We start from the raw sequence: 14,607 nt of genomic DNA, 5'->3' as shown, positions 1-14,607 counted from the left end.
TACACACGGAGTGTATGAAATGTTGTCCCAGTGATAGCTCCAGAGTAACGCCTGGGAGGATGGTGTCATTCCACCCCTCATAACCTTCCAAGTTTCATGCTGGCCTCAGGCATGGCATTCAAGGCGCGTGTGATCTGGTCCCGGGAGACGCCTCCCCACCCCCACCATTCCTGTCTCTGTGCAACTCCGGCCAACCCAGGTGTCCCCCCAGGCTCCCCCCCCCCCCCTCAGCCGCTCGGCAGGAACGTGTCACATGTACCTTGTGCTCCCAGACCCTATCCCTGGCGTGGCGTACCGGCATGCCGTGGATTTTGGTGGATGCGTGTGCGAGGGCGCATGCGTGTGGGGGGATCAGTGTCAGAGGTTCACGCTCCACTGGAGGGGAGAGGGTCCCCACAGGCTGGTGGGATGGAATGCGTCAGCTAGCATCCACTAGCTAGCAACAAGCAGCAACGAGTAGAGCCCAACGTGGATAATGGGGCAAACATAATAGGTGTTCATTTCTCACTGGAGCCTGAGGCCAACGCTGGCCGGGCTGCCTGCGGGTTTCCTCCACGCTCTGATCTGGGGAGGCCGAGGCCGGCTCCCTCGAGCTGGTGGCTCTGCCACTATTTAGGTGTCTTCTGCATCCGACTGGCAGAGAAAGAATGTGGAGGAGGTACAGCTGCTCTTCAAAGCCTTGGCTCAGCAGTGGTACTCGTTGCTTCAGCTCATGTCCCATTGCCCAGAGCTCCGTCACACGGCCTGGCCTGGGAGCAGGGGACGTGGGAAACGGAGTCTAGCCATGTGCCCTGGAAAGAGCAGGGAGCACGGGTTTCGGTGATCACTGACCATCCCTGCCAGTACAGCCACCAGGCTGACTCCGGTTTTCTAGTCGCCCCTCTGTGTGTGTGTGTGGACACCGTTGGGCAGACCCCCAGGCCACCGTGAAGGGGGCGGGGCTGCCGGCTTGGCTGCCCCCACGCGCCTCACTATGTGGGACTGACACAGCTTAATTCACGGGTTACAGCCCCTCCTCTTCTGCTGGGCAGAGAGCGAGGCTGACCACCCCCCCCACCCCCGCCATGCATCAGGATGGGGGTGGGGCTGGAGGGTGGCTCGAGGTCAAGTGCTCTTCTTGGTGGACTGAGGGCTCTGTCAGGGTTCGGGGACAGGGCTTTCGAGCTGCGGGAGTCCAGACCCGTGCCGACTGCTGCTCTTCCTCCTTCGTCAGGAGGAGTCTGGGCTGTGTCCTGCATAAGGTCCTAATCTTCCAGATGGTCACAGCTGCTTCTCCGAAGCCGCAGCACCATCCAGTAGTGGAGACCAGGCTTATTTCTATGGCCAAGTGCACTCGCTTGCAGTTTGAAAGGCTCTTTGAGAGCCAAGCCTCTTTGCCCCTCAAAACTTCCAGCCATGGGAAGCAGAAAACAGGCCTCCCCCACCCCTCACCCCCACCCCTCGCTGTCGCTGTCTCGGGCAGAGCAGTGTCAGCTAGAGCACCGGGCAGCCTGGCCAGCCCCGCCCCTCGGCTTCCTGCCCCACCTCTTGTGCAACTGCAACGCCTGCCCCCTCCTCAGCCAGCCTCACTCCAAGGCCAAGAATCTCAGGAAACCCTAGCCCAGGGGTCCTCACTGGGGAACGTTTAGAACTTAGTGGGGGCATTTTATATTGCTGCCGGGACTGGGGCGTACACTGGCCGAGGAAGCCGCAGAATCTGGGCCATGTAAGAACCATCCTGCGTCCTGCGCCACCTCTGCCCGTGCAGCCGTGTATTCCTGTAGGACAGTGCTTCTCAAACTCGAACATGCAAGGCCTGAAAACAGACCGCTGGGCTTCATCTTACAGCTCCTGATCCAGTGGGTCTGCAGCGGGCCGAAGGGTGTGTGTTTCTAACGGTTCCCAGGTGATACCGGGGACCATGCTCTGAGAACTGTCGTAGGGGGAAATCTGTTTTTAAGCATCTGAGCCTCGGTATAATTCTGTTTTACATCTGAACACAAAGTATTCCTTGCGTTTTTATATTCGCGTAATTTTCCTGGATTGCAACTGCTGCGTCAATTAATCTCTTTTGTTCTTTTGCGAACTTTACCAGGAGTTTTTCACCTCAGAAAATGGCCTCCCCGGCGATGCCCCTGGGGGTGTCCAGATTGTGGGTTTGTCGCTGTAGCAATCTGCGTTCACAGCTGCCACGTGACATTTGAAGTTTGTGTCCATCTCTCTCCGTATGTGCCAGTCTCTGACTGTTTCTTCAGGCCTTCGATGTACTCTTAGCATTATTCAAATAGTTTTAAAACGCCCGTGACTTTATTGCAAAATGCTTTCCTTTTGTTTCTCCCTTGTATCAGAGTTTGTGTGTGTGTGTGTGTGTGTGTGTGTGTGTATTTCAGATTAGCGACTGGATAATTTTTTGTTTCTGAGAATTTCATTTGGGGAGGTCAAGGGGGGTGTTTCTAAATCTTTATTTTAAAAACAGGTATTGCATCTGTTAGAATTGAGACCAATGGTTTAGTCCAGCTCCCACACTGGACAGGGTAAAACACACCCCAGATGGGGGAGTGACTTGGGGGAGGCACAGGGACTCCTTCCACCCCCCACCCTGACTCTGGGGTCCATAGCAGCAGAGGAGAACGAGCCTCTGTGAAAGCCTACTGGGTGCTGGGCACCCTAGTGGGTATTACAGGAGATGGGAGAGGGTGTCATTAGACCCATTTTCCAGCTCAGGAAGGTTGGGTGACCTGCCCAACAGACACACAGCTGTGAAATTGTAGCACTGGGATTCCAGCCCCAAGACTCTGGTTCCACAGCCACTAAGAAGGCTGCTCACCGCTATGCGGAAAGAGGATATTTTCAATGACTGCTGTTCTCACCACGCAGCTGATAATCCACACGTGTTGAGGACATGCACGAGACCCTATGTGCCTCAGCTGTCAACAGAATTGATTTAGTGTCTCTCTTCAAGGAGCTTATGTTCTGGTGGAGAAGCCTGAGCATAAATAGCTCATTGCAAGGTGGATGTTCTAACAAGGTGGAGAAGACAATGAGAGCGTGTGCTAGGAAACGTGACCTGACCGGGGAGTGAGGGTGGGAAGGCTGGGGTGGGGAAGGGCGGGCAGTGCAGTCGGTAAGGAGGCAGGAAGGAGAGGGCTCTGTACCCAAGAAGACAGTGGTAGGAACTGTCCGATATGATTTGTGTCCAGTTGTGAGGAACCCAGTGCATTTAAGAGGAAGGAGGCTGATGTGTTTGGAGCCTGGAGAGCAAGAGAGAGAACAAAGCAGGAAAGGTAGCCAGGTCAGCCCCCACCGGACCAGTTGGGACAGAGGACCAGGGGAAGAGTTTGATTTTTATCCTAAAAGCAATAGGAAGCCAGGTGTTATGGTCAAATGTGTCCCTCCTCACACATGCCCCCTAAAAGATGTTGAAGTCCTACTCCCCAGTACCTGCGGATGTGACCTTATTTGGAAATAGGGTCTTTGTAGACAGTCAAGTTAGGATGAGATCATTAGAGTGGACCCTAATGCAATATGACCAACAGCCTTATAAAAAGGGGGAAACGTGGACCCAGAGGCAGGAAAGGCCATGTGAAGACACAGGGAGAGCTGTCTACAAGCCCAGGAGTGCCCGAGGCTCCCAGAAGCCGGAGGAGAGGCATGGAGCAGGTTCTCCATCACAGTCCTCCAACCCTGCCCACACCTGATCTCAGGTGAGGGCCTCCAGAGTGGTGAGACCATGCATTTCTGTCGTCTAAACTGCCCGGTCTGGGGTACTGTGCTGTAGCAGCTCCAGGAAACAAATGCACCAAGGATGGCTTTTAGCAGAGGAATGGTGTGGCCAGATTTGACGTTTTGAGATGGTCTTGCTTGTCATGGCGTAGAGAATGGACAGAGGCACACAAGTGGCTGTGGGGAAAAGGCTGTCACGCTCCAAAGACAGTTGATGGTAGCATGGCGTGGGTGGAGCAGACAGAGATGGACCAAAGTGGACCGAGGTGGGAGATGCATAGAAGATGGAGTTTATAGGGCGTGTCCAGGATGGATCCTAGGATGCTGGCTGCTGCTAAGGAGAGGAGGGCAGTGCCCGTCCCTGAGATGAAGACACCTGGGCCAGGTCTGAGGGTAAAGATCGTGAGTTTGTGTCTGAATCTGAGGTGCTTTTAGGGCATCCGGTGGAGCTACAGATTCTGTCCCCCAGGAAATTTGAACCGGAGATAAAGTTTGGACCCACATTCCAGATGTTTCCAGAAGCTTCTGCCTTGGGGACTCAGGGCAGCTTTCATGGGCCTCAGTGTGGCAGAACTCATGTCCTTCAACAGAAGTCCTCGCCTTGGCTTCACATGATGCTCAAGTGGGGAGATTTTAAGGTCCCAATGCCCAGCCCGTATCCCAGACCAATTAAACTGGGAGCTCCTGCGGTAGGACCCAGGCATCAGTGTCTGTGTTTCCCTTTCAGCCGAGCAGAGAGTGCCGTGTTGCTGCTCCGCTGTGGGGTTGTCTGACTGAACCGCTTTTGGAAACCCCCGGTGTTAGTTTCTTTGGGGCTGTTGGAGTTCCAGAGATTCTTCTAGTTCCCTCGCCTCTTCTGCCTGGGTGGGGTTGGGCGGGAGAGCCAGGGGTGGGAGGGGTTGCCCAACCTCAAGGAATGGAAAAGGGGATCTGGGGAAATTTGAAAGTAGATGTATATGTTTGGGGTTCACCCAGCCAAGGGGCGGCTGTGAACACCCGGAGATACGGGTTACTTATTGCCAATGTAGCATCAGGAAGGCTTTGGGCCGTGTGTGATAGAAACCCCAATGAACAGTGGCTACAACAACTGTGGCTTTGTTTGTCCTCCACAAGAGGCTAGATTCAAGCAGCTGAAGACTTTGGTTCGAGGGCTCCGTGGTGCTGGTGGCTGCTCTCTGCAATCCTCTTGGCCTCGCCTCATGGGAAGAGAATGCCTTCCTTCTTCATCTGTGGGGGGGACAGGCAAGGGAGAAGGGGAGTGGGTGCTGGGTTAGCCACCCAACAGTCTCTCTCGCGGTCACCAAATCGCCGTCAGCATGGCATGGTGGTTAAAGGTGCGGCGTCTGGAATCAGGCAAACCTTGGCGCAAATCCCAGCTCTACAGTTTCTTAACTGTTTTGAGCCTGGAATTCCCCATCTGTGAAAAGAGAATGATAGCAGCACCTCCCTAAACAAGGGATCGTGATAATGAAACGAGAGGAGGTATGTAAATGGTTGAGCCGGGGCGGGAGTGGACGGGTGGGGTGTCCTTTTGGAGGAATGGAGTACATGGAGGTGCTCCACATCACTGTCACCGCCAGGTATAAATGTTAGCCAGGTTAGGCTGGCCAGAGCCGTTTAATCCTGTATTTGACCCAATGAAATAAATACTGTCAGCACATTTCACAGAATAGGAGGCTGAGGCACAGAGAGGTTAAGAAAATTGAGGCTAGATTCAAACCCAGGCAGTGTGATTCTGGAACTCATCCTCATGACTATTTTTTTAAATGTGTATTTATTTTTGAGGTGGGGGAGGGGCACAGAGGATCTGAAGCGGGCTCTGCGCTGACAGCAGTGAGCCCGACGTGGGGCTCGAACTCACTAACCATGAGATCCTGACCTGGGCTGACGTCAGACGCTCTACCGACTGAGCCACCCAGGCACCCCTGGAGCTTATAACTTTTACACCAAGCTGCCTTCTTGACATATAGTAGCCATTATTGTTATCATTCATTAATAATAACTATTCATTAATAATAATAACATTAAGTAAGCTCCTGTTTTGTGCCAGGTTCTGTTCTGGGCATAGGGGTCACAGAGATGTACTAAGATAGAGTCTCCACCCCCAAGGAGCAAGGAGTCTTGTAGGGGAGACAGAACCATAAACAGACACATAATAGCAGGTGGTGTGGACACCGGGACCCATCTACCAGCAGAAAAATTGGTGAGTGGTACTCATTATTTGTATGCAAAATGAAATCCCAACGGTGAATTGTGCTTGCAATCAGGAGCGAAACAAGCTTCCCAGCTTTGGGTGGTGGCTTGCTTCCAGCTTTGCCCACGGGTCTTTTCTGGCTCTTTCTGTTCAGACTTTTGCTGGCAGCAGCAACAGGCATCCAGGTTTAAAAAAAAAAAAAAAACAAAAAAGGAGAAATTTCAAAATTATTAAAATTGGGAAATGCTGTAAGATTTAGGGGAAAGGAATGGAAGTCGGTGTCTCTTGCGCTGGTGACCTGCCAGTGGCCTCACTTTGCCCATCTGTTAAATGGAGACTCATTCACGCGTTCCCGCATTCATTCAGGAAACTGTGAGAGAGATCCCACCCACCCTGTTCAGAGCTAATTATAAACACAAACTTTAAGTGGACAGGAAGAATTCTAGAAAAGGAGGCTCGGCTTATGCCTTAGAACACAGGGGTTGCAGGGTGGGAAGGGCTGGGATGAAGGGGTTTAGTCCGAGTGTAAGAAGGAAGCTGAGCCCTGCTTCCCCACAGGCTCCTTCTCCCACCTGGATGTTGAAAGGGCTGCGGAGATCAGAATCCCTTTTTCCCTGGTACCCCTCACCCCCCTGCACCCTGAGTAACAGGTCCTCTCAGAGGCAGAACGGCTTGTTCCCAGTATTAATGGCTCAGGGAGGGGGCCTTGGTGACAGGCGATCAGGGAGAAGGAAATGGTTTTGCAATTACAGTCTTTATCTCTCTCTCTCTCTCTCTCTCTCTCTCTCTGTTTTTTCCATCTGCAAGCAAGGAGGTAGGGAAAGCCTTTGTCCCTGCTCCTTTGTCCCTGCTTCTGGGCCAGGTGACACAGGCCCTCCCTCCTCTTGTGCTCTGTGACCCAAGACCATGTGGGGGTGCATTCTAGTGGGACTGAGCCTCCCCGTGCTGCTCTGGGCTTTGTTGGAGCCTGACCTTGAAGGACTATCTCCTCAGACTCCTTCCAGACCTTCTTGCCTCTGAGCTGGCCTGGTGGCACCCAGGTGGGGTACAAAGGACCCCCAGGAAAAACCCACTCTTTGGAAGAAGATGCACCCCAGATGGTTTTCAGAGCAAGCTTATGACATGGGGGTCTCTGGCAGTTAGTAAACATGTCTCCTCTGGTTTCTGTTTATGGCTTCTCTGGCCTGACACAGGAAGGCCAAATTAGTCCCTGCAGCCAACTCATGGTTTTACAGCTCACTTCCCCAAGAGACTGGGCCTTGGGAACTGCCATCAAGCCATCATTCCCCAGGGGCCACCCCTCCCTTACTCGGGGCCCTCCCAAGCCTAAATTGGCATCTGGAAAAGGGCAATTTGGGAATCTGCCTTCTATGGGTCTGAATGCTGTGTGACGTTTTAACCTCTCTGGGCCTCAGAATCCTCACTGGCAAAATGGGGATAGTCAACTTACCTGGCAGTGATTTTTGTTGTGGAGATTCAGTGAGATAAGACGCAAAATCCAGTGCCTGTGGAGAAGCTAGTCTACAAGAGAGAGTGACTGCTATGGCCTTGTCCAGGGCTACAGGGTCTGGATGGGGCACTGTGAGGGTGGCCCTTCTGGGAACGAGGAGGGAGAAAATGTGACCCCGCCGACATGCAGAGGGGCCACAGCTATGCAGGCGGTGTTTTATTGCTTAAACTGGGTGGGCGTTCATGGGTAAGACTTTTTGGTTCATCTGAATTATTTCATAATAAACATTCCTAAATATAAAAGGTTATGGCATTTTGCAGAAAAGTAACTCAATTACTAAAAACCTGTGGTTAAAAATTTGTTTTTAAATTTTTTAAATGTTTTGTATTTATTTTTGAGGCAGAGGGAAAGCACGAGCTGGGGAGGGGCAGAGAAAGAGACAGGATCCAAAGCAGCCTCTACGCTGACAGCAGACAGCCTGATGCGGGACTTGAACTCATGAACCGTGAGGTCATGACCTGAACCAAAGTCGGACACTCAACTGGCTGAGCCAGTCAGGCGCACCTAAAAATTAAAAAAAAACCTTTTTTTTTTTTTTTAACATTTATTCATTTTTGAGAGACAGAGACAGAGTGTGAGTGGGGGAGAGTCAGAGAGAGAGGGAGATGAGAATCCGAAGCAGACTCCCGGTGCTGAAGTCTCACACTGACTGTGAGATCATGACCCGAGCTGAAGTCGGATGCTTAACCTAACCGACTAAGCCACCCAGGCACCCCACCTAAAAGAAATTTTTTAAAGTAATCTCTACACCTAACATGGGGCTTGAACTCATGACCCTGAGATAAAGACCCACACATTCTACTGACTAAGCCAGCCAGGCACCCCAAGAAACCTGTTTTTAAAAAGAGTGAGAGAGAGAGAAAAATTATAACAAAGCCCGGGTTTCAGTGGCCAAGGGCTGTGGAAGGCGCTTCTCAGGGCCCATTCAGTCAGTCCTTCAGACTCCACCCTGTCTTTTCACCTGCCCTTCTGGTTGCCGGCATGGGGAGGCAGGCCAGGAGGTTTCCAGAAGCTCACTACCAGATGCTGCCTGTGGGCTGTGGGTCTGTATCCTGCCGGGGGGCACCTGTTACCCAGGAGACGGTAGGTGCCTCACGGGGAAGAGCCTCGTCCAGGTCCTCAGCTGGCAGGCAGGGAGGCACTCCTTCTGGAGTTGTGGGCTGGAGACAGGAAGGTGACGGTGCGTGAGAGGGGCTGCAGCCGGCTGAGCAAGCCAGGCATCTGGTGCGGGGGGGGTGGGGGGGGGGTGGGGGGGGTGGGGGGGAGCAGGCGCTGGGGACAGGATCACCAGAACCAGGCCCCCTGGCCCTTGAGCAAAGACTGCCTCACTACCTGCAACCTCTAGTTCCAGGTGTGGGGTAAGCCTGCAGTTGGGAAAGGGAAGCTGAGGCCAAGGAGCTCTCGGGAATGAGTCAGGTGAAGGGGAGGAGAGTATCCCAGGCAGCTAGAGCCACTGCACAGAAGCTCGGAGCTGGAAGAACCTGGAACAGGACAGTCAGGAGTGCAAGTCAGGGGAAGGGCACGGATCAGGTTGTCCTGGGCCAAGCTCTTCTTGGTGTCTGCCCACCCATGTGCCCCCCTTGGGGGCCCCCAAACCACCCACAGACCCCAAGATCAAGAGGTGAGAGAAACAGTTCCGACATCTGAGCTCAGGCTGATCCCTACCCCCACCCACGGCTTTCTGGGTGAGCTGCGCCGAGCTGAGGTCCCGCTGCTCCCTGACATGCCATTCTGCAGCTCACGAAGGCGTATTTTCAGCTGCTTTTCCATTTTGTTCATAACACAGCCCAATGATACGGACACAATGTCCCCTCTTTTCTGTGTTAGGATAACGAGGCTCTGGGAGTTTAGGGGGCTTGCTCAATGTCACAGAGCAGGAAAATGACCCCAGGGTCTTCCTCTCCCTTCTGCCCACGGCATCCCCAGAGATGCATTGGAACCTCGCTCCTCAGACTGTGGTCCAACATGAGGACATCGGCAGCATCTGGGAGCCGGTTAGAAATGCAGAATTTCATTGGGTGCCCCGGTGGCTCAGTTGTTTAGCATCTGACTGTGGCTCCGGTCACGATCTCACAGTGTGTGAGTTTGAACTCCGCCTTGGGTGAGCTTGAGCCCTGCTTGGGGTAAGACATGAACCCCGGCGAGCCCCGCCTCTCTCTCTCTCTCTCCCTTCTCTCTCTCTCCCCCTCATGGGATTCTCTCTCTCTCTGCCCCTCACTCACCTGCACCCTCTCTGTCTCTCAAAAAAAAGAAAAAAAGAAAAGAAATGCAGAATTTCGGGACGCTCCCTGGATCCCCAAACCAGAATCTACATTTCAGCAAGAACCCTGGTAATTTGCAAGCACTTTCCGGTTGGAGAAGCAGCTCTTTAGAGAAGTTCTTTCCTGTTTAGATGAGACTTCCCAACAGGGAGGCGATACCTACTTCAAAAGGGTGGGCCCCTAATGAAGGACATTGAGACACTTGTGGAAGATCTCTTTTGTGGGGCATGCTGCAGTGATGAGGGTGGCCCTGCCTTCAGAGACCCTCCGCTCCCCACCCACCACTTCTCCCCCATGTCAGTCTGCGTGGTGCTTTCGGATTCCAGCAAGCGCACCCTCACCCCTTCATCTACACGACAGCTGTAGAGGGGTGGGGGGAGCTGTTTCAATGGCTGCCTCCCCACAACTCCCAATCTTTCCCTGCCCCCAGCACCCCTGCCTGGTGAGGCTGATTGTCCCATTCAGCACCCCCTCGCCGCGGCATCGGCTGATGGGCTTTCAAACCCCCTTCGATGCCTAATTACCGCTGATCGGGGGCTGCACGTGCAGGCTTCTGTGAATAAGTGATTCTGTAATTATGGCTGGCACCCAGCCTGCCAGGATGGGGAGGGAAGGGTTCTGAGGACAAAGGGGTTCCTCTGCGAGGAGGGCCTCCCTCCCCGCCAGGGCAGTACTGGGCTTTGTTCTGCTCTGGGACTCCAGTGGCACATCCCCTGCAGTGAGGCAGGGCTGATGTAGGGAGCCCCAGCTGAGGAGTGGGCTTGTTAATGCAAAACAGTTTGTGTGCCTTGAGTGTGTTCTGGGCCAGGCTCTCTGCTCCGTGCTTCGCATAGTGGATCTTACAGGGTGACAACTCATCTTGGTTTCCCTGGGGCATTCCCAGTTTTGACGCTTCCCCCAGAGACCACCCCCGCACCACCACTCCCCGCACCAGTTCCAGGCAAACGTGGACAGGTTGTCCTGCCACATCTAATTCTCTCAACAACTGGAGGATCCCGGAGACCCATTAACCCCATTTTACAGATGGAGAAAGCAATGCTCCAAGGCGGTGAGGATTTTGCCTAGGGCCGAACAGCTGCTGAGTGGCAGAAGCTAGATTTGGACCCAGGTCTATCTGATCCCAGAGACGTGTGGTGCAAGGAACCTGCCCAAGGGCCGAAGTGCAGTGGAAGGCTGGTCTGTGGTGTCCCTCTAGCCCCATCTTTTCTCCGAACCGTGGCTAAGGCCCAAAGCCCCCTCCCACCCCTTCCCCAGCTGCCCACAGGGTTTCCAGCCTTTCTCTGTACAGACTGTTTTCTCTTGGATCCCAGCACTGGACCTGGCTCAGGAGGGCTGGGCTGTGTACAGCCAGGACGTGGCTAGAGGCTTAGGGGCAGGGTGCCCAGGGCAGGGTGCCTGGATCTGCCACCGACGAGCAGCCTGGAGACCCAGGCTCCCCTGTGGGGTGGAGGCGTTGGCTTGGATGCAGGCTGAGGCCCCTTCCAGCTCCGTGTGCAAGCTGGATCCAGCCCGTTCGAGTGGCTGAGAGCCAGTGCGCCTGGCTCTGCAGCCCCTAGATGACCATGTGACCTTGGGCAAATTACCTAACTTCTAGAAGGCTCTTGGGAAGGAAGGATAATGATGCTGCCCACCTCTTTAAGGTCTTAAAGAAACAATGGATGAAAAGCTCTTAGTACGATGGCTGGTGGAAATAACAGCTGGTTGTGGCTATTGTTATTATTTTTCTTATTATTTTTAGTGATCTCCTTCTCCCTGAGATTAGGGACTCAAGCTAATTCCCCCCATTTCCTGGCTGCGTCAGGGTCCTGGCAGGCCTGGCTGACGTTTGAGCCAAGGAGAGCTGAGGGGAGAGACTGACACTACCCTCGGGGCCTAAAATAGAGATAAAGCTGACTGCAAAGCAAGTTTTGCAGGAGGATTTTGCCCGTACAAGGCCAGAGGCGTGCCACCTTGCAGCCCCTTGGGGCAGGGAGCCGCGGGGCGGACTGCCTCGGGTCTGCCCCAATGGTGTGACAGGCTCTTTCTCCCTCTGATGGATGACTCTCTGGGGGCTGACTTTTATTTAAAATCAGTTTAAGAGAAGAGGCCCCCGGCTCCAGGCCCCCCCTCCCGGCCAGACAAGCCAGAGCCGGCCCGGGAAAGAGGCCCCACAGCCCGAGATTTCCCAGATGCCCCTCTTGGATGTGGAATTTGGAGCCGCTGCTTCTGGGGAGTGTCTGGGCAAAAGCGAGGGGCTTCAAGATCTACCCCGCACTCCCCCGCGAAATAGACCTCTAGGTGGCTGTTCAGTCATGCGTCACTTAGGTCCTCTTTGTCCTAGAAGGAAGCTGGTCCCTCAAACCACGTCCCCGTTGCCTCACAGGGGGAAGGCCTTGGAATCGGTCCAAGAAAAGACACCCAAGTGTAAGGGGAAAGGCAATTCCTGAACCTGGCCTCTGACACCCAGGAGCTGTGTGACCTTAGGCTAGACGCTTAACCCCTCTGCGCCTCGGCTTCTCCTCTGGTAAATAGGGATAATAATGCACGCCTTGTGGGTTTGTGGTGGGGTTGAAGGAAACAACGAAGGATGGAACGAGCAAGCCCAGGGCTGGTGCACTGGAGGCGTTCTGTACACGCTCCCCTTACTCCTCTGCTCACAAGACAGTGTGGGTGATGGTTTGGGTGGTGCAGTGACACCTGTTTCAACTCCTGGAAACAGCACACGGGGTTCAGCTCTCTCTCTCTCTCTCTCAAGGTTGCATCAGGCACTTGAGGGTAGGAAGAAGGCACCAGATGGCGTCCACCCAGCACTTGCGTACGTGGGGCACTGGTCTGGCCTGGAGCAAGGCATAGCTGCTGACCCTCCAGCCAGTTTCTGGGCTTCTGTCCCATCGTTCCCATCAACCTGGACGTGCCGATACTTCAGTACCCAAGGGACACCTCCCAAAAGCCTCTCACACCCCAGGAGGTCATCCTATATGGCTGCCACTCACTCCAGGCCATAAGCAGGTGCTCAGTGACTGCTTTTGGGGGTGGTGGTGGGGACCCTAACCACTGTGAGTTTAGATACGTCCTCCTTGGGATGCGATCAGATTATAGAAAGCTAAGAAAGGTGACCCACCGGCCCAGGGCCAGGTACCTGGCCTGCAGGGATCTGTTTGTGCTCTGGTCACCTCTTGGGCATGTCCTGGAGCTGTCAGGGCAGAGAGCAGTGCTGGGGAAACTGATCGGCACCCTAGGGACCGTCCTGTTCTGTTGCTGTGGTGAGCAGGACTCATCTGCACCTTGTTTTCCTCGTCCGTAAAAGGAGGATTTGCTGAGACCCTGAGCTCAGTGGTTTAGAAGGTGAGCTTGCTTCACCAGCTCCTGAGTGGTTTAGAAGGTGAGCTGGCTTCACCAGGAGCCAGCTGCCTGAATTTGAAGAGTAGGCCTCCTACGTGTGACCTGTGCCCGCCTGGGTGGGCTATTGAGTCTTTCGGGGCCTCTGTTTCCCCATTTGTAGAATGCCAATGGTGACAGAACCTGTCTCCTAAGTTTGCTGCTGTAAATGGTCCAAGGCACCTGGTAACACAGGCTGAATGCCTGCCACATGTGGGCCACCTGCATCGACGGGTGCCATCTTCCGGACAACTCTTGGAAGTAGGTGCCAATGCTAGTCCTGTTTACAGATAAGGAAACTGAGGTCCAAGGTCACATAGCTAGTGACTGTCAGAGCCAAAGCATCTGGCTCCATGAGCCCACATTCTTAATAAATAATGTTACCTTCTAGTGTTATTGTTGTAATTAAAATGAAACACAATGCCGGTGTCCCATAAATGTGACCTGCCATTGCTGTTGAATAGGACAAGGGTGAGGTGGTGTCAGTGTCCCCAGGCCTGTGCTTCCCCCAGCTGCTAAAGAGGATTCTGTTGTTTCTCTTGCCCGCCTGGGGGACGAGGGCTGCCTAGTGCAGGGCAGTCCACAGCCATAGCCAGGACTCAGAGAAGAGGGACCAGGAGAGCTGGAAGGGAGCACCAGAGAACAGAGGCAGGAAACAAAATTGGGAGAAGAAAAAAACTGAATGTAAAAAAAAGTCGCCCAGAGCTATGAACTGGTCTCTTAAGAACCCTTTAAGAAATGGGGCGCCTGGGTGGCTCAGTCTGTTGAACGTCAGACTTCGGCTCAGGTCATGATCTCACAGTTCAGGAGTTCAAGCCCCACGTCAGGCTCTGTGCTGACAGCTCAGAGCCTGGAGCCTGCTTCTGATTCTGTGTCTCCCTCTCTGCCTCTGCCCTACTCATGCTCTGTCTCTGAAAAATGAATAAACATTAAAAAACATTTTTTTAAAGAAATGTGAGTTAAGAAAGAACCTATTTCATTGTGAACTGTCATTTGTGCTGTCTGAATCCAACACCACCTACAGGCTTAGCCATCAGCAGGGTTACATTTGGGGTTATGCCCGGGCCTCAGGGAGGCCCTGGATGCCTGGGGGAGGCACAGGGAGCAGGCTGACTTCTGGTGCCTCAGAACGGCAGGTGAGTCTTGACACTATTACGCGTGCCTTCCCTCTTGGTGAGGCGAAATCCCCACCTTCCCTTGCCCTCTGGCCTCCTGAGGTCTAGGGGGGCTCAGGCCTCTCCTGGTGACCCCTGATGAGGGGTCTCAGCTGCATCCCAGTGAGTCCTGAAGCAAAGCCCCTCTTTGGGAAGCCCCCTCTGGGCAGTGAGGACCGGAGGCCGGGGCTGCAGTGGGGACCCATCAACGTCTGGGTCAAAGGCCCAAAGAGCCCTTGTTCTTAACACCCCTGGTGCAGCCTAACAGGACTGTGAAGGATGAGGGCCACTGGGCAAGTGCAGAGTCAATGTGTGGCTAGGGGAGCAGACAACGAGGCTGACCGCTAGGGCCTGCGTCCCCAGTGGAGCGCCCAGATGTCTTGTAGGGCTGATGTGATGAAATGCGCTGGGGGCCAGGATAGTGTTTTA

At 53.9% G+C, this 14,607-nt stretch overlaps 1 protein-coding gene across 1 annotated transcript in view; it reads left to right on the top strand.

Moving 5' to 3' along the window:
- Window positions 1-4,885: 4,885 nt before the first annotated feature.
- The window catches only part of ACCSL (1-aminocyclopropane-1-carboxylate synthase homolog (inactive) like), a 54,203-nt gene continuing 44,481 nt past the window's right edge, over window positions 4,886-14,607 (top strand). The window contains exon 1 of the mRNA XM_060606440.2: window positions 4,886-5,184. The gene's annotated coding sequence lies outside the window, so the exon portion shown is untranslated. The remainder of the gene's footprint in view (window positions 5,185-14,607) is intronic.

The sequence above is a fragment of the Panthera onca genome, chromosome D1 (assembly GCF_046562875.1).
Source record: "Panthera onca isolate mPanOnc1 chromosome D1, mPanOnc1 haplotype 2, whole genome shotgun sequence".
In the NCBI taxonomy this organism is placed as follows: Eukaryota; Metazoa; Chordata; class Mammalia; order Carnivora; family Felidae; genus Panthera; species Panthera onca.
The sequence above is the reverse complement of the archived record's forward strand: the minus strand, read 5'-3'. Positions and strand labels throughout refer to the sequence as shown.